Source organism: Dasypus novemcinctus, chromosome 12, assembly GCF_030445035.2.
Source record: "Dasypus novemcinctus isolate mDasNov1 chromosome 12, mDasNov1.1.hap2, whole genome shotgun sequence".
NCBI classification, from domain to species: domain Eukaryota; kingdom Metazoa; phylum Chordata; class Mammalia; order Cingulata; family Dasypodidae; genus Dasypus; species Dasypus novemcinctus.
In genome coordinates this window covers 94,118,217-94,142,296 of record NC_080684.1, presented here as the reverse complement: position 1 = coordinate 94,142,296, position 24,080 = coordinate 94,118,217, and the positions used below count along the sequence as shown (strand labels likewise).

General features: G+C 39.0%; 1 long non-coding RNA gene across 1 annotated transcript; it reads left to right on the top strand.

Annotated features, from left to right (window-relative positions):
* Positions 1–1,240: 1,240 nt before the first annotated feature.
* On the top strand, positions 1,241–22,260 carry LOC111760365 (uncharacterized). The gene is made up of 4 exons (XR_009188456.1): positions 1,241–2,248; positions 5,674–5,833; positions 21,678–21,795; positions 22,008–22,260. It is a non-coding gene; the product is annotated as an uncharacterized lncRNA (long non-coding RNA).
* Positions 22,261–24,080: the final 1,820 nt, after the last annotated feature.

Here is a 24,080-nt window from a genome sequence, read left to right as displayed (position 1 = left end):
ATTAGGCTTCCATTCTTTTCAGTTCTCCTTCTTCAATGTGAGCTAGGAGGACTTTGGTCTTTAGTGGGTTTTTCTGGAATATGATATAAAAAAAAACAGAGTGCCTCCCTGTTCCTGTTCCGAACACCAACATCCTGCCTGGAAACCTGAGGTTGGTTTGGTGAACACTCAAAACCCAGCCGACACTCTCCGTTCCCATTCCTCTCCACCCACAGCTAGACTCCAGAATGCTTGGAACTTTAACCCACCCTTATTACTAGTGATTATGCAGATATTGTACTTATATTTTCAAATATGATTCACCAAAAACAGCTTTAATCGCAATAGATGACAGAGCCCAATCTTAAACTACAAATTAAGTGACTATGATGTCTTCTTCCTGACCTATCATGCAATCTTAAAGTCCATGATAAACACCCATTTTGAACAAGCCCTAATATAAAATAGAAACCTTAAGTTTTTACCATCTAGTAGTCAATTACTTTCCAAACTCACAAGAAAGATAGACACAACAATGAACCTTAGCCTGATGGGTCAAGCAGAGGAGATTGAGTCTATAAAAGATAAATTCTTACTACAGCTCCATTTTCTCAGGAGTTCAGACTAGATTGAGAAGAACAGACAATTGCAGGCCTGGGCTTGAGCGTCATTCTAGGGGATCTGCTCTTCAGAACTTAAATGACCATGGAAAGACAATGCCAAATGAACTCAATAATTAATATACAAAATTGTGAAACGAGTAACGTATGAAGAAAAAGAATGTGGAATCAACCATCTGAATCGACATCTGTTTTTTGGGTTTGTTTCCTTCCTTAACAGTTTCCAGTCAATTCTGGTGGTAAAAATGGTGGCCACATTATAGCAGAGCAGAGTGTTAAAGCATCCGCACAGCTATTAACCATATGCACTGAATGCTAATAGAAACTCTTTCTCATCACCTTCCCCAGACCTTAATTCAACCATCTTCAAAAGAAAGATCAGTTTCCTATTTAAAGACTAGCTCAGGCTGGAGCATTAACCTTCTGTCTTCTGGAAGCCAGAGAGGCACACAGCAGTAGAACAAAGCACAAGGACACGTGGGCTACGAAGGCTAGCTTGACTAAGGTTAATCTTCAACATAAGAAACGACAGTTATCTCCCGGTGTGGGGCGAATTAAATTTGAATAACTCTAAAGGGCCATCACTTTTCAAAAAGCCTCAGCACATACTTCTTACAAAAAAAAGAATGTTTTGCCTCATGCCCTGAAGAACACTGCATTTTATTTGAATGTTTTTTTACTTTGGAGTTTGGGGATGAGGAGGGTTTGAAAGATACAGGATTTGAGTCTATTCGTGAGAAATTTTGACTATGTTACTGTGACTGAAACCTGAGGAGTCATTTGATGAATGCTACTCTGACTCAGACATCTCCTCAACTTTTACACCCTCCTTCCCCAACTTCCTTCCACATGAAACTCAATAGCAAATCCACCAGGGGTTACCAGTGGAACTTAAGAGGAAATTCACATGGTCATTTAAAGTGCCTGCTTTGGGGTCATAGTTACTAGCTCTATGACTTTGGCCAAATTACGTAGCCTTTGAAAATCTTGGTTTCTTCATTTGTAAAATGGAAATCAGGCTACTACACCCTGAAGGGCAAATGTCAGCCTCAAATACCATGATGTCTGGAAAGTATTCATCATGGTACCTGGCATGTTATAAGGACATAGTGAGTGGAAATTATTGTTGCAAGTGAACAGCAAGGAATAGAAACAGAAGAATGCAGTATTTGTAAAATGGCCATAGCATCAGCCCTGCAGGTCCTCCAGACCTGACACTAGCACAAAACTGTGTTCAACCCACTCAAAGGGGTAGGAGAAATGAGGGTGGTTTTCTCTTGGAACTTCCATAAGCTTAAGAACAAGGACCCTCACCTTCTTATCTCTGTGCTTTTAATGCCTGCAACAGGTTTGACACATGGAAGAAGCCCAGTGAATATGTGAATAAATAAATGAATGAATCAGTAAAAAAAAAATAAACGAGATTAAAACCAAAATAATAGGGAAGTAGATGTGGCTCAAGTGATAAGGCCTCTGCCTACCACATGGGAGGACCTTGGTTCGATCTCTGGAACCTGGTTAAAAAAAAAAAAAAAAGAAGAGAAAGAGTGCCTGCACAGCAAGCCAGTGCTCATGTGGCGAGACAAGTGCCTGCGTGGTGAACCAAGTGGCCACATGGGTGCCCATATGGCAAGCCAAGTGCCCAAGAGGTAAGCTATGTGCCCATGCGAGAACCCATGTGGTAAGCCAGTGCCCACACAGTGAGCAAGTACCCGCAAGGCAAGTTGGTGCCCGTGTGACGAGCTAAGTACCTGCACAGCAAGCCAAATGCCCATGTAAGTGAGCCACACAGCAAGATGATGATGCAACAAAAGAGAGACAAAGGGGAAAGTTAAGGTGAAGCACAGCCAAAACGAGGAACTGAGGTGGTGCAGCTAACAGGGAATTCTCTCCACATCAGAGGTTCCCAGGATAGAATCCCAGTGAACCCTAGAGGAGAAAGACAAGAGAAGACAAAAGAGAAATAGATACAGAAGATCACGTAGCGAATGGACACAGACAGCAAAAACAGCAGGGCGGGGGATGGGAGAGGAGAGGGGGAAAAAATTCAGAATAATAACATCAAACTCACATAGTGTTTACTAAATGCCAGGCAAGCACTTTAAATAGACTAACTTATTGAATGTTCTCATCAACTCTATCAGGAATGCACTGTTAGGTTCATTTTATAGATGATGAAACTGTCAAAGTGGAGAGTAGTAATCTTCTCAAGGCCACACAGCTATTAAGTAGCAGGGCTGGAATTTGAACCCAAGCACCTGGCTCTTGAGTCTGTGCACCTAAATGTGAATGTATAACCTATCTCAAAAAATAAATCCACTAATTAAAAAGAGCAATACACACTTATTTTAAAAAAAAGAAAACCAGAAAGTACAGAAAGTTAACCTTTTAGTTCACTTCATTCTATGATTTTTTTCCTATTAATTTTTAAGCTGAATTATGATCATGACATACAAATAAATTTGTATCCTGCTGTTAAATGTACTGGTTACATGATTAACTCTGCCGCAAATCTTTTTGTAAAGAATTATTGCAAAGTGAAAAGAAAGAAACATATTTGATACTTGCTGGTAGTAGTGTCCAGCTGCAAAACTGGAATTATTAACACCCCTTTGACGGTAGGGACTCGGATAGAACTTTCCTCCCAGAATTCCTTGATTTAGGAACGTGAGAGTTGGTTTTGTTTAATTGGTACCTATACCTTGATTTTATATGCTCAAGCACACTTTACTACTCCAACTCTCTAGCATTAGTTTGCCCTTCAAAATTTTCTCATCACCATCTTCCCCTTGCCTTCTCTCCACTTCCCAGTCAGAGGTATGTTTGGACAACCACTATTGTCATAGCAGGGGAGAGTGTTTATTTTTTCTTTTGAGTTCTTATTAGTTTATTCCTCTGGGACCTGTGAGTTACAACCTACAGAAAGGAGAGTGTGTGCTTTTCAAGAGCAATTAATGAAGTGCTACCACTAAACCTTGGGCTTCCTCTGCCTACTGCTGCCATACAAACATGGCATTTATTAAGCCTACCAACGTGTAGAAAAGAATACACCCAGTGCAAAAGTTGGCAGTCTTTATTTCTTCCTGATTTTGACCTGTAATATCCAAGTAAGTTCTTTTATTTCTCAACATTTCTTCACCAGAGAGTATAAGGGTTAAGGCAGTAATTCAAAATTTGAATAATTGGTAGCATCACCTGGGTAATTTGGTTTTTAATACCAATTCCTGAATCATCCTCAGCCCTATTGGATCAGACTTTCTAAGCATAGAGCCCCGAATGTTCTGGTTTTTTAAAAGCTTCCCAAAATGTATTCGATGATTATTCATGTTGGGAACCACTGATCTAAGGCAAGGTATAGTCAAAGACATTAGAAACTTCATTTCAGTTGAAATGTTAGCTTTTCAAATAATCAGTATAAGGATTCAACTTGATAATTAAAAGACAACCCAATTAAAAATGGGCTAAAAGATCTGAATAAACATTTCTCCAAGGAAAATATACAAATGATCACAATCATTAGAAAATATCACAATATCATTAGTCTTCAGGGAACTGAGATATAACTTCATACTCACTAGGAAGGCTATAATCAAAAAGACATATAATAACGAGTGTTGACAAGAATGTGGAGAAAATAGAGCACGACTTTTTCCTGTATCTAGATATGCTAACCATCCCCAAACACTGGGACTTAGAATGCCCATCTTGGGCTCTATTATGTGTCTGCCGTTAGCTGGCCAATATGCTAGAGACTGGCTAATTTAGGATAGTATCAGCTAGGGCAATTCATCTATGCCTTATATGTTCTCTCATTAAGTGGGCTAGCCTGGTTTTGTTCACTTAGAGGTGCTGGGGTTTTGAGAGAACAACTGGTCTGCTTAGCTTCTTAAGGCTTAGACTTGAGATTGGAAATTGGCACATCATCAGTTCCACCACATTCTATTGGCTAAAGTGGGTCATAGATGGCTCAGATTCAAAGGGGAGGTAGGAGGACCTGCAAAATCACATTGCAAATGGTAAAGATATTGAAAGGAGTAAATACTTGAGGTAATATTTGCAATTAATCTATCACATAGTCTTTTAGGGCAATAAGTCTAGCTTTTATTTTCTTATTAACCACTCACTCACCTTGAAGTGGCTTGGGGCACATTTATTGCTTCCTCTTGCAAAAGTAGTAAGGTACATGTGAACTTCCATCAGGTTTCTTTGTTGAAATTTGATTAAAATCTTCTTTAGGCTATGTATTTCCATTTTCATGGTTGAATATAAAAAGTATAACATACTTAACAACAGCAAATGCTTTAAGATCCATGAACATAAATAAGGCAGAGTTCAAACTACTGTATATAGAGAGACCAAAGATTTCTGATAAGAAAAAAAACTTTTTAGATTTGGAATCCTTGGAATCAAAGCAGAGCACAGAAAACTTGTACTTATCCAGTATAGTTAACTATTACAATGCATTCAATTATCATGACCCTGTACTAAACAAAGGACTAGGGATATAAGGAGGAAGAAGAGCCTAGGCATTCCTTTTAGGAGCAAAGTGAGGTGAGACTGGGAAAGTGGAGCCATGTCTTAGAATCCAGGTTAGGACAGAACTTCAAGGAAGAAGGATAGTTAGCAGTATCAAATGCATCTGAGAAGATCATCAGAATGAGAGTGAAAAGAAGTCATTGGATTTGGCATTTAGCTAATTCATTCTATAAATGTTGAGAAGTTACAACATGCTAGGCCTTCTGTTAAATTCTGGAATGCAGGGTTAATAAAGACTCCCTGTACTCCAGGAACAATCTAGGGTGTGGGCGTGTGTGTGTGTTGGGGGGGAGGGGGTAAAGGTACAATAGAAATAAAAATACCTGTGGATAAAATGTTTTTGATATAGGTGATTGATCTCCTTACAAGGTATGCTGTCAGTAGAAGGAGAAATCAAAAGCAAGATTGTGGCAGGGTGGGTAATGAATGGAAGATAAGACCTAATAATAGTAATTGAAGAAAAAGAAAAATCCAGGAGAAGCTTGAGGGAAAGGTTAAGTTCTGGAAAAGTTTTTGTTTTGTTTTTATTTTTGAATAGAGACCACCACCAAAGTATGTTTGAGGATGAGGGAAGAAGCCAGGATAAAATAAAAGAGAAAAGAAACAATAGCCAGGCCTCCTGAAGGGAAACCTGATCCAGGACATTAGCGTGGCGACCCCTTCTTCCTCTGAAGCAGCATGGAAGGCAGTAAACTTAGGTAAGTATCCTTTTTTTTTTAACCTAATATCTGAACACAGACCAGTTTGTGCCTTGTTGGGCCCAAGAGAGACAATCTAGAGGGATTTACTTTGGATTCACAAATATTGGCATTACTAGGGATTTCTAATATTTATTCAGAAAGTAGGACAGAATAATTGAAATTGGAAGTATTCAGGAAAGCTGTCATATATGCTTGCTTAGATGTTTTTTGAAGATAGATACATTGCATTACAGTCCTCTGGTGAGAGCAAGCAGGATGGGATGAAATACAGGACTTTAAGAAGAAAGGAAATGTCTTAGAGCAATTGACACAAAGATGGGAAAGAGGACAACCCAGGAGTCATCTCCCAATATTGGGAGTTACTACAGAGGGATCTATGTATTCAGGAAGAGATGCTGAAGAGGTCATGCTGGTTTATGGGAAGCCTAATTAGGAAAGTTAATCAGATGCAAAATTATCCCAATGAATACCATTCATTCCAAAGCTAAAGAGTTATGATTTGAGGATTGCCTGCTGTTTTGGAGGTTCTATGCTGCCAACTCTCCTCTATTACTGCAGATAATTATGCTGGCTCCATAAAGTGCTTCTATATATAAATGGGCATGGCGTGTCACACTTTTTCTGGGTGCCACCTACCTCTAGGCCAGCTCATTGCCTTTAAAACAGTAGTAAAACTTGTGGTTGTGCCTGGAAAAGGGACAGCATAGCCAGACATGAAGCCACTAGGGTGTGAGTGCTAAAGGATGGCATCCCTGATTCCTGAAAATATGAACTCTCCACCGTCCAAGTGTCAATTCCAATATCTCTTATTAAAAATGTACTTTCTTATTTGCTAGGAGCAAAAATAGCTGAAAGAGAGAGTTGGCAATTTTATATTATTCTTTCTTAGTAAAATTTAAAACAACTGTACTGAAAAAGAATTGTAACTTCCTTCAATCTTATCTTAGGTAGTAACAAATCTCAGGAGGGATTGTGGAAAGATGGTGGAATATGAATTTCCAGGATTAAGTCTCTCCCCCAGATCAACTATTAAGCAGGCAGGAACTGTCTGAAACAACTATTTCAAAACTCCGGCACCCAGTAAAACATTTTATAGTATCCAGGGAAGAACAGGAGGAAGAGACTGGTAAAATATTCTAAAGATTATGCTCCCTTTACAGTTTCCAGGGCCATCCTCCACTCTCTTGGCAGGCCACAATGAGGTGTGGTCCCTGGCTAGCAGTGACAGAAAGGGATACAAAAATCCTCTTATCCAAGATCAGGGGTGGTCATAGCAGACCATGATAACAGCTTTGGATTAGGGACTCCAGATTGTGAGTGGCCCAGCTCTGAGCACAGCTGTTGCTCCAGCTCACCACAAAGACCTTGAAAAGCTCAAGGTCTGCAATTGCTGGGCAGGTCATGAAAGTGCAGCTTTGGGGAGCTGTAGAAGAAGCTCCTGGTGTCCCATCCCAAGGACAGTTTAGAACTGGCCTGCACCCCACTTGTGGATCCCTGGACTTGTTCTGGCTGGGAAAGACAGACTTGGGAAAACCCTCTCCAGCATGCCACACCCTCCCAGAATTTGCTCTCCAGGCCAAATCAGCTTGAGATGACAATGAAAGCAGTGTAAAAAATTAATGAATCCCATGGCTTGGGGCAAAGGATTACCTGTTTAAATACCCAGAAGAAGAAGAAGGTTTATCTCCTGGAAAACAGAGAGAGCATTCAAAATCCTGCAAACAGGGGGACTTCAAAGCAACTAACAAACATAAGCCCTGGGCAAGAAACAGGCCTAGAAAAGAAAGGAGAGGAGACCCTGAGCTTTACATTCTCCTTGAGTGGAGTTTTTTTTAACAGAGTGACTGACACTCAAGAAAATATCTGCCATATCACCAGATAGACACAAAACCAAGAAATGCACATTTCAGAGAAAAAATCCCAGAGACACGATTTTAAAATATTGAAATGTACAGTGTGCAACAAGAGTACAAGACAAACAAACAAACAGGAAATAATGGCCTATGTAGAGGAAGAGGATAAAAATCCAGAAAACAACAATGAAGAAGACCAGAATGTGGACATATTGAACAAAGACTTTTAAAAATTATCTTAAAAATTCTCAAACAGTTGAGGGAAAACACAGAGAAAGAACTAAAGGGTCCTAGGAGAACAGAGACTGAGCAATATGAGAATCTTAGTAAAGAGATAGAAATTTTGAAAAGGAAACAAAGAGAACAACTAAAGTTGAAGACCACAATAACTGAAACGAAAATTTTCCAACAGAGTTTTAACAACAAACTGGAGCTGGCAGAAGATAGAATCCATGAACTCAAAGACAATAAAATTGGATTGAGTCAGGCTGAGAAGCACAAACACACAAAAACTATAAAAAGCAAAAATAGCCTAGGACACCTCTGAATCACAATCAACGGTACCAATAAATGCATTATGGGAATCCCAGAAGGAGAAGAAAGAGATAAAGGGGCAAAAGAAATACTCAAAGAAATAATGACAGAGAATGTCCCAAACTTAGCAAAAGACATGACTATGCACATCAAAGAAATCCAGAGAACACCAAACAGGATAAACATGAAGAAAAATACACTCTACCATATGCCGATCAAAGCATCAAATTCAAAGGACAGGGAGACGGCTCTGAAAGCTGCAAGAGAAAAACAATGTGTTATGTAAAAGGGAGTCCCAATTAGACTGAGTGCCAATTTCTCATCACAAAACAGGGAGACAAGAAAGCAGAAAACACTGGTTTCTAATAAATGTGATATGAATTTTAAAAATTTTAAAAAAAGAAAGCAGTGGGTTGAAATAATTAAAGTGCTAAAAGAAAACAACTGCAAAACAAAAATTTTAAGCCTGGTGAGATTCTCTTTCAAAAATGAGGGAGAGATTAAGACATCCCCAGATAAACAAGGACTGCCCAACAAGCAATGCTAAAGGGAATTCTTCAGATTGAAAAGAAAGGACAATAGATAGTAGTTTAAAGCAGCATAAAGAAATAAAAGCCTCTAGTAAAAGTAACCATTTAGGTGATTATAAATGCCAGTACTATTCCACTGTATTTTTTGGAGTGTAACTCCACTTTTTACTTCCTACAGGTGCTAAAATGCAAATGCATTAAAAGTAATCATAAACCTTTAAGACTTATAATGTACAAAGACATAAGTGGTAGTAAGTACAAAAAAAGATGAGGGATATATGTGTATAGTATTGAACTAAAGTTGGTATCTAACTAAATATGACTGCTACATATTTAAGATGTTAAATTTTTAACCCCAATGATAATCACAAGGAATATATGTGAAAATATATCCAGATAGAAATGAAAAGGCATTCAATATGGTACAACACAAGAAAATCAAATAATTATATAAAAGTAGGCATTAACAGAAGAATTGAGGGACAAAAAAAAAAAAACATGAGATTTACAAAGACTAAATAGCAAAATGGGAGAAGAAAGTCCTTCAATATCAGCAGTGACTTTAAATGTAAATGAATTAAACTGGCTAGTTCAAAGGCAGAGTTTGGCAAATGGATAAAAAAGCATGTTCCAACTATATGCTGTCTGCAGGAGACTCACCTTAAATTCAAAGACGCAAGTATTTAGAAACTGGAAGGATGGAAAAATTTATCATACAAGTAGTAAGCAAAAGACAACTGGTCAAAACAGTTATGAGAGACAAAGACAGTCACTATATACTGGTTAAAGGGTCAATTTCACAAGATGATGTAATAATTACAAATATATATGCAACTAACAGCAGAGGTCCAAAATATATGAAGAAAATACTGACAGATTTGAAGGGAGAAATTGATGGTTCTGCACGAATAGTAAGAGACTTTATCACACCACTCTCAATAATGGATAGAACATATAGTCAGAAGATCAATAAATAAAAGCCTTGAATGATACACTAAATCAACTAGACCTAACAGACATACAAAACACTTCTCCTGTTTTGCATCATCTCAATTGATGCAGAAAAGCTATTTGAAAAAATACAATGACTTTCAGGATAAAAATACGTAGAAAACTAGGAATAGAAGGAAATTTCCTTAAAATTATAAAGGGAGTATATGAAAAACTCCCAGCTAGCATCCTACTTAATGGTAAAAGACTGAAAGCTTTCCCTTTAAGATCCGGAACAAGATAAGAATGCTCACTGTCACCACTGTTATTGAACATTGTATTAGAAGTTCTTGCCAGAATAAATTAAGCAAGAAAAAGAAAGAAAAGGCATCCAAATTGGAAGGGGAGAAGTATAACTTTCCCTAGTTGCAGATGACATGATCCTATATACAGAAATTCCTGAAAAATGCACAACAAAGGTCCTAGAGCTAATAAACAAATTCAGCAAAGTGACAGGGTACAAGATAAATACCTATAAATCAGTAGTGTTTCAATACAAAAAAAAAATGAAGAATTGGAAGAAATTGTTTCAAATTTTCTTGAAATCAAGAAAAAATTCCATTTATAATAGCAATTAAAGAATCAAATTATAGGGATAAATATAACCAAGGATGTAGAGAACTTGTACACAAAAAAAGTATAAAACATTGATAAAGAAATTGAAGAAGACCTAAATAAATGGAAGGATATTCTGTGTTCATGAATTAAAAGACTGAATATTAAAATGTCAGTTCTACATAAAGTGACTTATAGATTCAATGCAATCAGAATCAAAATTTCAACAACCTTCTTTGCAGAAATGAAAAAGTCAATCATCAAATTTACATGGAAGAAAAAAGATAGTAATAAAAAAATGTTTAATTTTTTTAAAATTTACATGAAAGGATAAGTGCCCCAAATAACCAAAATCATCTTGGAAAAAAAGAATGAAATTGGAGGACTCACACTTCCCAAGCTTAATACTTCTTACAAAGCTACAATAATCAAAAAAGCATATACAGGCACAAAGACAGATATATAGACCAATGGAATTTAATCAAGAGCTCAGATATCAACCCTCACATTTATTGACAACTGATTTTTAACACTCAAATAGGAAAGAATAGTCTCTTCAACACATGGTGCTGGGAAAACTGGATACCCATTTGCAAAAGAATGAAGGAGGATCCCTCTCTCAGACCTTATAAAAATCAACTCAAAATGGACCAAAGACCTAAATATAAGAGCCAGAACTATCGAACTACTAGAAGAAAATGTAGGGAAACATCTTGTGTTAAGCAATGTTTTTTCAGATTTTATACCCAAAGCACAAGCAACAAAAGAGAAAATAGGCAAATAAAAGACAAACTATTTTAAAAATGGACAAAAGACTTGAACAGACATCTCTCCAAGAAAATACACAATTGGCCAGAAAACATATGAAAATATGTTCAGCATTCTTTGTCATCAGGGAGATGCAAATCAAAACCACAATGAGATATCATTTCAGAGTCACTAGAATAGCTACTATTAAAAAAAAAAAAAAAGAAAATTATAAGTGTTGGAGTCATCTGATATTTGACAAGGTCACCAAGCCCACTCAACTGGGAAAGAATGGCCTCTTCAACAAATGGTGCTTGGAGAACTGGCTATCCATATACAAAAGAATGAAAGAGGATAACCATCTCATACCTGGTACAAAAATCAATTCAAGATGAATCAAAGACCTAAATATAAGAACCAAGACCATAAAGACCTTGGAAGACAATGTAGGGAAGCATCTACAGGATCTTGTAGTAGGAAATTGCTTCATGAACCTCACACCCAAAGCATAAGCCGTGAAAGAAAAAATAGATAAATGGGAGCTCCTCAGAATTAAAGCCTTTCACATCTCAAAGGAGTTTGTCAAGAAAGTGAAAAGATAGCCTGCCCAATGAGAGAAAATATTTGGTAACCATATATCTGATAGGAGCCTAATATCCAGCATATATAAAGAAATCCTATACCTCAAAAATAAAAAGACAAACAACCCCATTTTAAAAATGGGCAAGAGATTTGAATAGGCATTTCTCCAAAGAAGAAATACAAATGGCTAAAAAGCACATGAAAAGATGCTCAACATCACTAGCTATTAGGGAAATGCACATCAAAACTATAACGAGATACCATCTTACACCCATTAGACTGGTGGTTATTTAAAAAAACAGAAGACTACAAGTGTTGGAGAGGATGTGGAGGAATGGGAACACTCATCCACTGCTGGTGGGAATATAAAAGGAGTCAGCCATTCTGGAGGACAGTTTGGTGGTTCCTCAAAAGACTAGCTATAGATTTGACCCAGCATTTGACCCAGCAATTCCACTGCTGAGTATATACCCAGAAGAACAGAAAACAAGGACACAATCCGATATGTGCACACCAGTGTTCATAGCAGCACTATTCACTATTGCCATGAGTTTTAATCAACCCAAACGCCCATCAACAGATGAATGGATAAACAAAATGTGGTATATGCATACAATGGAATACTACTTAGGTATAAGAAGGAATACAGTACTAACACATGGGATAACATGAGTGAATCCTGAGGACCTTATGTTGAGTGAAGCAAGCCAGACATTGAAGGAAAAATACTACATGACCTCTCTCATATGAATTAAGCAAATCAAGCTGTCTCAGAGAGCTAGAGATTGGAAGATAAGTTTACAGGAAATAGGGTGGTGGGGGAGAGAGGAAGGTTGTGAGCCATTGCTCACGGGGGTGAAATCTATGATAAAGTGGAGGTAAGTAGTTGTGTACTGAAGGGATAAGACAGGGGCGTAGGGATACTATTGGGTTGGACTTTGCAGGCTTGAGGGGGGTATAGGGTTAGGAGGATGGTTCAGATGGTCCCAGGAATTGGGGGGAGGGTTGAGGGGGAGAAAGTGAACATGGGAGATTGTCGGGTATGTGGTTGAAACTATAATGTTGAGAAAACTCTTTAGAAAATATGAAGGAAGTGTTACTGGTTTTTGGTGTTTGACAGGGAGCATCTGGCACAGGGTACCCCTAGGACAGGCTTCAAGGGACTGTGTGAGTACTCAACAAGTCATAGTGTGTTATATCAGCGGGTGGAGACCCATACAATGAGCTGGAAGGTGTTATGCCCCCATCCTGGATAGGCTTGATATTCTCAGAGGGGAGGGTGTCTCTTGAGAGCCTGGGTGGCTTCCAAAGGCAGAGGACAGACCAGTGTGTCAGGCCCTCAGCATTGTTCCAAGTATCTATGAACCTTGTCCTTCAAGCAGTGAGGCTTGGTTGTCACTGTGGGACCCTTAGGGGAGGGGGAGAGAGGAATAGAATGGTTGGAAGAGGGGGAACTGGGGGGCAATGGAAGGGCTCTGCAGGATTCTGCAATGATGGATCCAGACCATGTTAAATTTCACCAAAAATTTATAAAGGTGCATAGTCTAAAATGTAAAGCATAATGTAGCCAAAAATTTATAAAAGTGTACAGTCCAAAATGTAAACCATAATGTAATCCATAATGGAACCATGGTTAGTAGCTATGTTTCAATATCTGTACCTCAGTTGCAGCAAATGTAACATACACATGTAAAAAGATCATTGCTGGGGAAGGGGGAAGAGGGCGTGATGGTGAGTATATGGGAGTTCCCTATATTCTATATGTGACTTTACTGTGACCTAAAACTTTTTTGAAGACATAATTTTAAAAAGAAGGATGTAGACAGTAGGGGAGAAATGGAAGAGATTGCCTTGTCACTGTACATACAGGGCAATACCTATCACAGTCATGAAAAGCAAAACATCAAAAAAAATTTATGATATTTTTAATTTTTTAATACCCCAGTGTATTTTTTACTTTAGTTTTTATAAATTATTATATATTCTATTTCTATCTTTAAACCTATCATTACCATTTCATTTTCCTATTCATTGAATTTGACAATATATTAGACTTCACATTTGAAGAAGTTTTGGATCACAGAGGGGTTCAACTATGGCAGGGGAGGAGCACTGATGGGGAGTGTCCTTGATGGGGGATGCATGGGTGGGAGGGAGTTCTCCAGGGCATGCATATAGGGTATATAGATATGTTCGGATATTGGTTGGGTATTGACATAGGGGGTAGAGTTTCATACGACAACTGAGGGAGTGCTGAGTTCCCATTCTGGGAAACTCTTTTGCACTCCCCAGTGGAGCAGCAACAATCCCCCAAGTGCAAGGGCAAAGATCAGTGAAGAAGGAAGGTCCAATGATAGACCCTTGAAACTGATGTCTACACTTATAAGCCTGTGTGTTTGAAATTTCAACTAGGCCTAGAGCTGCAGGGTGCCTAAGAGTTACCTCCTGAGCACCTCCATGTTGCTGAAATGTGGCCACTCTCTAAGCCAAACTCAGCATGTAGTGCAATACCTTCCCCCCAATGTGGGACATGACTCTTGGGATGAGCCTGGTGCCGAGGGATCATTACAAGCACCACCTGATGGTGCAACTAGAAAAAGACCTTGAAGAAAAGGAAGAAATGGCAAAGACAAATGAGTTTTATAGCTAAGAGACTTCAAAATGAGTCAGGAGGTCATTACAGGGGTCACGCTTAACGCATATCTCAGCAGGGTCTCAGGAATAGTTGAAGTAGATACAACTCCAGGTGATGTTCCTGAGGGCTACAGAGACACCCAGACTCTACAGTCATGACAGATGGCTCTGGAGTTCAATGCCTTGCCAGTGGGCCCTACTTTGGAATTTGTGCTCCTGAGTGTGATGGAGTGGGACTCAGATGTGACCTCTCTACACATGCCTCTTCTATCACTTTTACTGAACCTGAGGTTGGCGCTGGAGTTGGTATATGCTCAGGAGATTTTAATCTTTGGACAGTCTGTGTGCCAGCTGGGTCCTGAGCCTCAGCAGAGCTGCAATACCTACTCTCCAGTTCTTTGGACTTACCCAGGTCAGCTAACAGGAAGGTGAGGATAGTGAACCACCATACCAGGGAACTGAGAGAGTCTATAGCTGCAAGCAAGAGAATTCTAACCATCAGCTATGTGGGACCTAAGCCCCTTCTCAATTTACAGGTGGAGTGAACATCGCTACCCCAGAGTCTTCAGGATGGAGGAATAAAATATGGATTAGAGTTGATTTACTGGTATTCTACTTTAGAAATATTGTGACTCTAGCAATGGAAGAAATTATATCATTGATGTAGAGACGGTGGCCACGGGAATTGCTGAAGGCAAGGAGAGGGAAAAAGGGGTGATATGGGGGCATTTTCAGGACTTGGAGTTGTCCTCAATGATATTGCAGGGACAGATGCAGAACACTATATATCCTGCCATAACCCACTGAATGGACTGGGGGAGAGTGTAAACTACAATGTAAACTATAATCCATGCAGTATAGCAGTGCTCTAAAATGTACTGATCAAATGCAATGAGAGTACTGCACTGATGAAAGAAGTTGTCAATATGGAAGGAGTGGGGGTGGGTGGGGAGTGGGGTATATGAGAACCATATATATTTTTTAATGTAACTTTTTGTATGATCCATGTACCTTTAAAAAAAGATATTAAAAAATTTAAAAATTAATTTAAACAATCACACAATAGGCAAAATTTTTAAAAAGTGTTGGAAAGGATGTGGAGAAACAGGAACACTCATTCATTGCTACTGGGAATGTAAAGTGGTGCAGTTGCTATGGAAGACAGTTTGGAGATTCCTAAGAAAGTTAAGTATAGATTACCATGTGACCTGGCAATTGCACTTCTAGATATATACTCAAAAGAATAGAAAGCAGGGACTCGAACACATACTTGCACACCTATGTTCCTAGGGGCATTATTCACAATTACAAAAAGATGGAAGCAACCCAAGTGTCCATCAGCCGATGAATACATAAACAAAATGAGTAATACACATACAATGGACTATTATTCAACCATAAGAAGTAATGAAATCCTGATACAGGCAACAACATGGATGAACCTCAAAGACATCACGTTGACTGATATAAGCCAGACACAAAAGGACAGATATTACATGATCTCACTGATATGAAATAATTAGAATAAGTAAACTCATAAAGAGTTAATCTAGTATATGGGTTATCAGGGGATAGGTTGGATAGGGAATGGGGAGTTAAGGCTTAAAATTTTTTTTTAAGATTTCTTTATTTTTATTTATTTATCCCCTACCCTGGCCAATTATTATTATTTTATTTTATTTTTTAATTATCTTTTTATAAAGTTAATAGATCACACAAAACATTACATTAAAAAACATGAGGTTCTCATATACCCCACTCCCCATCCTCCCACCCCATCATATTTTTTAATTGTATTTTTTTGAAGGTAAATAGATCACAAAAATGTTCCATTAAAAAACACAAGAGGCTCCCATATACTCCCTACCCCCCCCCCACTCCACTCCTCCACATCAACCACCTCTTTCGTCATTGTGGCACATGCATTGCATTTGGTGAATACATTTTGGAGCACTGCTGCACCACATGGATTACAGTTTACATTGTAGTTCACACTCTCCCCCAGTCCATTCAGTGGGTTATGGCAGGATATATAGTGTCCTGCATCTGTCCCTGCAATATCATTTAGGACAACTCCAAGACCCGAAAATGCCCCCATATCACATCTCCTCTTCCCTCTCCCTGCCCTCAGCGACTATCGTAGCAAGTTCCTATATGGAATGATGGAGATGTTTTGGTAATGGATGGTGATAATGGTAGCACAACATTGTGAATATAATTAACAGCACTCAAATATATACCTGAATATGGTTAAAAGGGGAAATATTGGGTTGAATATATGATTATAGGATAAAATTTTTTAAAATAAAATCTACAAAACTACACTATACAATGAACCCTAAATCAAACCATGAACTACAGTTAATGGTACAATTATAAAAATGTGCTATCATCAGTTGTAACACACATACCATACCTATGCTAGGTGTTAATAATAGAGTAGTGTATGGTAATCCTGTATTTTATACATGACTGTTATCTCAGCACGTGTTTTAGATTCATATAGTCATATACTAGAAAATCAGCTCTATTATCTGGGGTCTGTTAGGGTCTCTGAGCCTCAGTTTTATTCTCTGTATTTTATATGTACACAAATACATGACTAGATAGATAGAAGGTGATGATGATAGAAAGAGATGGATGATGATAGATATATTCACACATGCATGATATATACATATGCAGTGAAAGAAGGAGGAAAGAAGGGAAGGAGGGAAGACAAATGAACATATTATACAAGGTATACAGGTTAAGAGCACGGTTTGACTGATGAAATTAAATCCAAGATATTTCAGGTACTGTCCATGTATGACAGTTTGAGGTTATTTATGAACCCCCTAAAAGATAGGATTATGTGTGTAAACTGGTCTGTTCCTCTGGGATTGATACCCTTTGATTGTATTAAATCCAAAGGCTTTACATTTACTTGATTAAATCAAGATTAGGGATTTGATTCAACCACTTCATTATGGCAACTCAGTGTTGAGTCCCTGCCTGCTTCGTGGGCTATATAAATGGACTCTCACAGAGAAGAACACAGAGGAATAGAGAGAGCTCCATAAACATGGGAAAGGAGAGAACTTGTAAGCTTTGATCCTGAGGCCCTGGAAAGAAAGATGAGGTGTTTGCCTGATAGTTTATGGTGGACCTTGTGAAGAGACCAGAGCAGTTGAGCCCAGAAAGAAACGAACTCTCCAGCCTACAGCTGAGATTGGAAGAAGCTGGGCCCATGGAGCCTTAAGAGGAAAGAGGAAGGCTGAACTCTTACAGCCATCTTCAGCACATGGCAACAGACATTTGGTGAGAAAGTACCTCTTCATGCTACTTTACTGGAATTGTAGTTGGTGTTGGGGTTTAAGATATATTTAGGGGATTTGAATCTCTGGACTGACAATATGATAGCCAGGCCCTGAGCGTCAACAGACTCCAGCACCTACAATCTGATTTATTGGACTCACCTCACTCAGCTAAGATGGAGTTGAAGAATGTCAACCACCACACCATGGAGCCTAGAGTGCCTACAACTGAAAGCAAGAGGATTGCATCCAGTATCCATGTGGAATCTGAGCCTCCTCTTGACATAGAGATGCCACGGACATAACCAATCCAAGGTCCACAGAGAAAAGGTGGCATTGGAGTGGAGTGGGAAAAGTGGACATGGTGGCTGATATGGGTATGGGGAATGGCAGGAAGAGATGAGATGTGGAGGCGCCTTTGGGACTTAGAGTTGCCCTGGATGGTGCTGCAGGGGCAATCACCGGACATTGTAAATCCTCCCAGGGCCCACTGAATGGAATGTGGGAGAGTATGGGCCATGATGTGGACCATTGACCATGAGGTGCAGAGATGCCCAGAGATGTACTTACCAAATGCAATGGATGTGTCATGATGATGGGAGTGAGCATTGCTGGGGGTGGGGAGTGGTGGGGTGGAGGTGGTGGGGTTGAATGGGACCTCATATTGTTTTTTTAATGTAATATTTTTACAAAATCAATTAAAAAAATAAAAAATAAAAAAATAAAAAAATTAAGAAAGTACCTCTTATGGTACCTTGAATTAGACTCTTTAGGGCCTTGTAACTGTAAGCTTCTACCTCAAATAAATACCCCTTATAAAAGCCAACAGATTCCTGATATTTTGCATTATCACCCTTTGGCTGACTAACACACCATGGGACCTTGGGAAGCCTTGCCTCACAGTCCAGTTGTGGAGATTTAATGTAAAAATACTACAAAATTCCTGGCACATAAATATATTAATAAGTAATAGTTATTACATGTCTACTCGATGTCAGCCAACAAGCTAAGCAATTTATGTGCATTAATTTATTAATTCTCCATGAGGAGGATATGTCCCCATTTTCAAATTAGAGGATGAGGTCCCAGGCCACCAGGTAGAAGAGCCAGGAGGCTCATGCACTGTCAAACTCTGAGGCAACCATTCACAAGAAATACTTGGGCTTGGGGCTTCAGGGAAACTGAGTATCTTACCCAAGGTGCATCGAAAGCAAAGAATACATCAATGTTTAAATCCATGTATATCTGATACTTAAATGTGTGCTTTTAACCACTAAGCACATTCTGCCATTAGTACTTATTATTATGTGCCCAAATTGGGCTGGTGGAAAGTTAGTTTAGTGTTCAGATGAATAAAGAAAAAAAAAACTGTTGAAAATATTATCTTGACATGTTTCCATTTCTTTTCTTTCCCCTCCATCTCGGGCTCTGAACAGATTCCATTAGCAGCCTACAAAGCCAGCTTACACTGGATTTAAAATTCTTTTGCTCTTAAGCTCTGGTTATTCCCTACTCTCGATTAACTGGGTGTGGCTTGTCCTTTGTTAATCGTTGACAAACGTCCCTTATTTCCAACCAGCGTGCTCTGGGCCACTCTTGCCTCTCCGTCTATTAGTATTGGCTGATGAAATGAAAGCCAACGTAAATCTTAGCCCTAGGAAAACTTAATTAGGAAGTCAGTGTGCTGTTCTCTTCCCCCTTGCTATGACAAATTCCACAGCTCAAGGTCCTGCTCAGCACAGAGTGAGGCAAGTGGAGGTGTCAATCAGCATCTAGGTAATCCATCCTGGAATTGACTCTGGAGGCACCAGTCCGCAGATTCCAGCACCCTCAGGAGTGGCTGGCATCTCACCCTAGCCTGCCCTTCCACTAGTAATTTTAGCCTAATTCTGCCCCCTTCCTGTGTCATCCCCAGTTTGGGCAGCATGACTAAGACATTTGAGGCTATGCCTACACCCTTGGTTTTGAAAACATGTTACCATTGAAGCATCCTTTCTTTGCATACCTATGATTCCTGTCCAGTCTAATGAGGAATGCAGAGCGAGGGAGGAAAGCAGGGACACTCTGTATGAGCCACCCTTACCACTGCGATGAGAGAAGCCTGATCCTGCCCACTGAACCGGTACTAGGATAACCCCACCTCACACCTACAGCTTGAGGCCCAAAGCACCCCCAGTAGGTCCAAAGCACATAGGTGAGCTTCATTTATACACTTGCAGAGCTTCTTTGTGCACAAGACAATAATAATTTTGAGGTGGGTGCTCTCTTCTTCTCCCAGGATCTACTATACTACCCAGAATGTCATAGAAAATTAATACGTGTGTGCCAAATGAAGGAATGCAAATAAGTCAAGCAGATAAGTAATTACAAAACAAAAAGACACCTGCCTTTATTGGGTGTAAGGGACAAGGTGCAGTAGGAACATAAGAGGAAGAGTTTTCAGATCTGTTTGGGCGAGTTAAGGCAAGTGTTACCGCCAATAGGGTTACATTCAGGCAGATACTTGAGAGATGAGTTGCACAGGTCAACAATCAGGGAAGGAGGTGCAAAAATAGAGCAGTGTGAAAAAGCATGGCTCCCTGAGAGAACTATAAGGTTGGATATTAGTAGAGGATTAAGTGTGAAGGAAGGAGTAGTAAAAAGACTGGGGCAGACTGGCCGAGACCTGTGGAATATTCAAGTGGAAATTTCCCTTAAATATTTGACAAGATGGATTCAGAGCTCAGAAGAGAGGTCAGATTTGGAGATACAGATTTGAGATTTATCAGAAAATATAGAGTATGGATGAGGTTATCAAAGGAAATGATATACTATGAAGAGATGTCTACCAAGGACGGAGCTCTGAGGCACGCTACTATTTAAGGAAGAAACAGAGGTCAAAGATGTTAGCTAGAATGGGGATGGAAAGGCATAGAAGTAGGAGGAATCCAGGAGAGAGCATTTAAACGGGTGCAGGTGCCCCAGAGGTAAATGAAGACTTTGCAAGGAACGTATGGACACGTATAGCTTTATCAGAATCAGTGTCCTGATATTCAGCACCTAACTGTATTCTTTCCTAAAACTGATAGGTCTGAAATGGTGCCTGCAGAGGTTATCTTTTTCCCCTGTCTGTTTCAATAATTTCCTTCTATCACTTTAAAAGAAAGGCATATTCCTCACTCATCTCAAATCTTACTACAGGGCCTGGCTTGGGGTATCTAAAAGCCTCCCAGGAATCAAATAAAGGGTAGATTTAAAATAAAGGAGTCTGGGAAACCACTAAATCAAGGGGCTCCATGGGACTACCTTGTTTTGCCTCTCCTGAAAGCATTTCTGATGAGGAAACAGCTTAGAGGTATAAATGCAATATTTCAACCCATGCCTAACAACATTTACATAATGATGTAAAATATCCAACTATTTATAAAGAAATTTAAATATGCGATGGCGAATTTCTAGTTGCTAGATTCCAAGGGGCACATAGAAACCACGATGTGACAATTTTATTTTTAAAATGCCAATATTTATAGTTCACTGAAATTACTCCTTTGCAATTATTTAAACTTAAGATGGAAATTTTAGGTGTCAATTTTAAAACTTTTGAAGGGTCATATAATTTTTCAAAATTATTTTCAGTGGTAATAACCAAATATACTTAGAGACTACAGTCATGCCAAAAAAGAGATATAATAGAGGAAAAAACTGGGGATGTAAATCTTTTTGTCCTTGTTGGAGATTGATGGTAACTTTCCTTTATTTCCACAGCTGAATTCCAGGTTTTCCTTCATCCTTTACCCTCTGCTGGTCTAGGCATTTATCTCTGCATCTTTAGAAAATTATAAAACCTTAAAGAATATTACATTGGGAAACTGAATCTTTCTCAGGGTCTTGATATTCCCATATGTCCCAGTGTTCACAACCCAATCTTCTCACTAGTTATAGGCATATTCTTGGGGGGAAAAAACTGCTATTGTAGAAATCTATGATCTGCTGTTTTTGGTGCCCACCCAACCCCCCCTAAAATTCTACCTTTCAATAAGTTGACACTGTATTTTGGTAAGATCTGAAGATGAACTTTCAGAATAAAGGAATGTGATTTGGGTAGAACAATAAATAAATAAAGTCTATATTTATTTTTAAGCACCTGCCCCTCTCCAGCTATACTGGCAAACTTATTCCTGGCCTGGAGATAACCTGTAGGAAAGCAGAAGATATGGACGATGCTACACAGAAGCCCACTACAGAGGGCAGGCCCACAGGTATAGAGGTCTACAGGTACACTTGCCAACTTCTCAAAGTACAGAGGCTGCCTCTTCACCTCCATCTCCTTCCTCTGGCTCTCTCCTCCAAGCCGCTAGTTTGCTAGATGCTGTTCTTTAGGGCAAGAAGGTTTTCAAAAGGAGGCAGAGGTTCACAGTTTCCTTCACTGAAACATTAATGAAAATATATTTATCACTAACCACTATTCCAGGCACATTCTAAGTGGTGAGGAAGGCTTTGCAATGGAAGAGATATCTGAGTTGAGAGCCAAATGACTCCAAGATGCCAGCAATGGGAAGATCCAGGAAAGAGCATTCTAGGCAGGATGACCAGCAAGCAGTCCTAACACCTAAATTAACTTTGAATATGCTTGATGAAGAGAAAGAAGATCAATGTGGCCAATGCATGGTGAGTGAAAGGGAAAGAGGTACAAAAATACATAGGAAGGCACCAGATCATGTAAGGCCATGGTAAAGAAGTTGCATTAATTCTAGGTATTAAAAGAAGTCATTTGAGGCTTTTATCCAGGGAGTCAAATCCTCTGATTCATATTTTTGAAAGATCATTCTAATGCCCATGTGAAGAACATATTATTAGAACTTCTGAGTAAAGACAATAGAGCACACACACACACATACACATGCATGCACACACCTATTTTCTCTCTCTTTTGAAGTGCTACTAAAATTACAGCTATTTTGTCTTAAGGCATGTCCCCAAAACAAAGGAAAGAACCAGGGAGCAACAAAATTTTCAAAGCTATAAGGCCCATGTACAAGTGATAAATGACTTAGTAGACCTGAGAAGTAGACTCTTCTGCTGGAAGTGGAGAAATCTGAAAACCAACCTGACTTAGATCTCAGAACCCTCAGAAGGTGCAGAAGTTGGTGGTATTTGACACTTTACAAGGAATAGACAAGGAAATCAAAGTAAAAAAGGTGGTGGGAAAATCTGCTTTCATTATCAGATGTGTAGATCACCTTCTCTATACTCAGTGGAATGATTGCACCCTAGAGAAATCAAGAGGTTTGTTTCTTGAAAGAGGGAAAAATAGAGGGTCTCTGGTCTTGGAGATATCAGGTCCACCTGGAAGTGGGAATATCAAACTAAATGCAGTAAGATTAAGTGAATATAGGCATTCTAGCTGCTGAAACTCCCAGGTCCGCTCACCTATTCAGATTCCAGAACACTAGCATTCTCATTTCCTTGAAGAGTTTTTCAAAGGAAAGTGGGAAAGAAAAGTGTGAAAATGTTTAAGTACAACTCCAGAAGAGCCAGCTCCCCAATAATAGGAGTTCTGGGGAAAGAGAACAGAGAAAATTAAGGAATAATAAAAATAATTCAAGAAAATGCAAAAAGAGCATAAGTTAACAGACTTGAAAATTTACTGGCTACACAACACAATGGATGAAAATAAACCCAAATCAAGTGACATAATCATAACATTTCAAAATACAGGTATAAAGAGATTTAAGCCCTTTAAAAGGGTACATACAAAGGATCAGCAATCAAAAAGTCTTCAGATTTCTTAATAAAGAAATAAAGTTGTTGAAAACTAGAAAGAAGTAATTGGGGAGTGGGGAATGTCTTTAAATTCAGAAGGAAGTTTATTTCCATGCCAGAATGCTATACCTAGATAAACCATCAATCAAAAACCAATGTATAGCCATGATGTGGACCAATGACCATGAGGTGCAGAGATGCCCAGAGATGTACGTACAAAATGCAATGGATGTGTCATGATGATGGGAGTGAGTGTTGCTGGGGGGGGAGGGGTACGGTGGGGGTGGTGGGGTTGAATGGGACCTCATATTTTTTTTAATGTAATATTTTTACAAAATCAAAATAAAAAAATAATAATAAATAAATAAATAAAAAACCAATGTATAGTGAGCAGATATGGCTTAGCAGTTAAGCGTCTGCCTCAGACATGGGAGATCCTGGGTTCAGTTCCTGGTAACTTCTAAAGAAAAAACAACAAGGAAAACAAATAAAAAAACCAACTCAGGGGTATCAGCGTGGCTCAGTGATTGAGCACCAACTTCCCACATACAAGCTCCCAGGTTCAATCCCTGGCCCCCAGTACCTCAAAAAAAAATTTTTTTTTCAATGTATAATAAATCACTTTTCAAATACACAAAGTCTCTTTTTAAAAGTCTTCTAGGACTCCTTTCTCAGGAGTGCACTGGAGGGTATAAGCCACAAAAATAAAAGGAATAAACCAACAAAGCAGATATGGGTTACCATGAGAAGGAAACACTACCCAGGAGAGATGGGAAAAGAA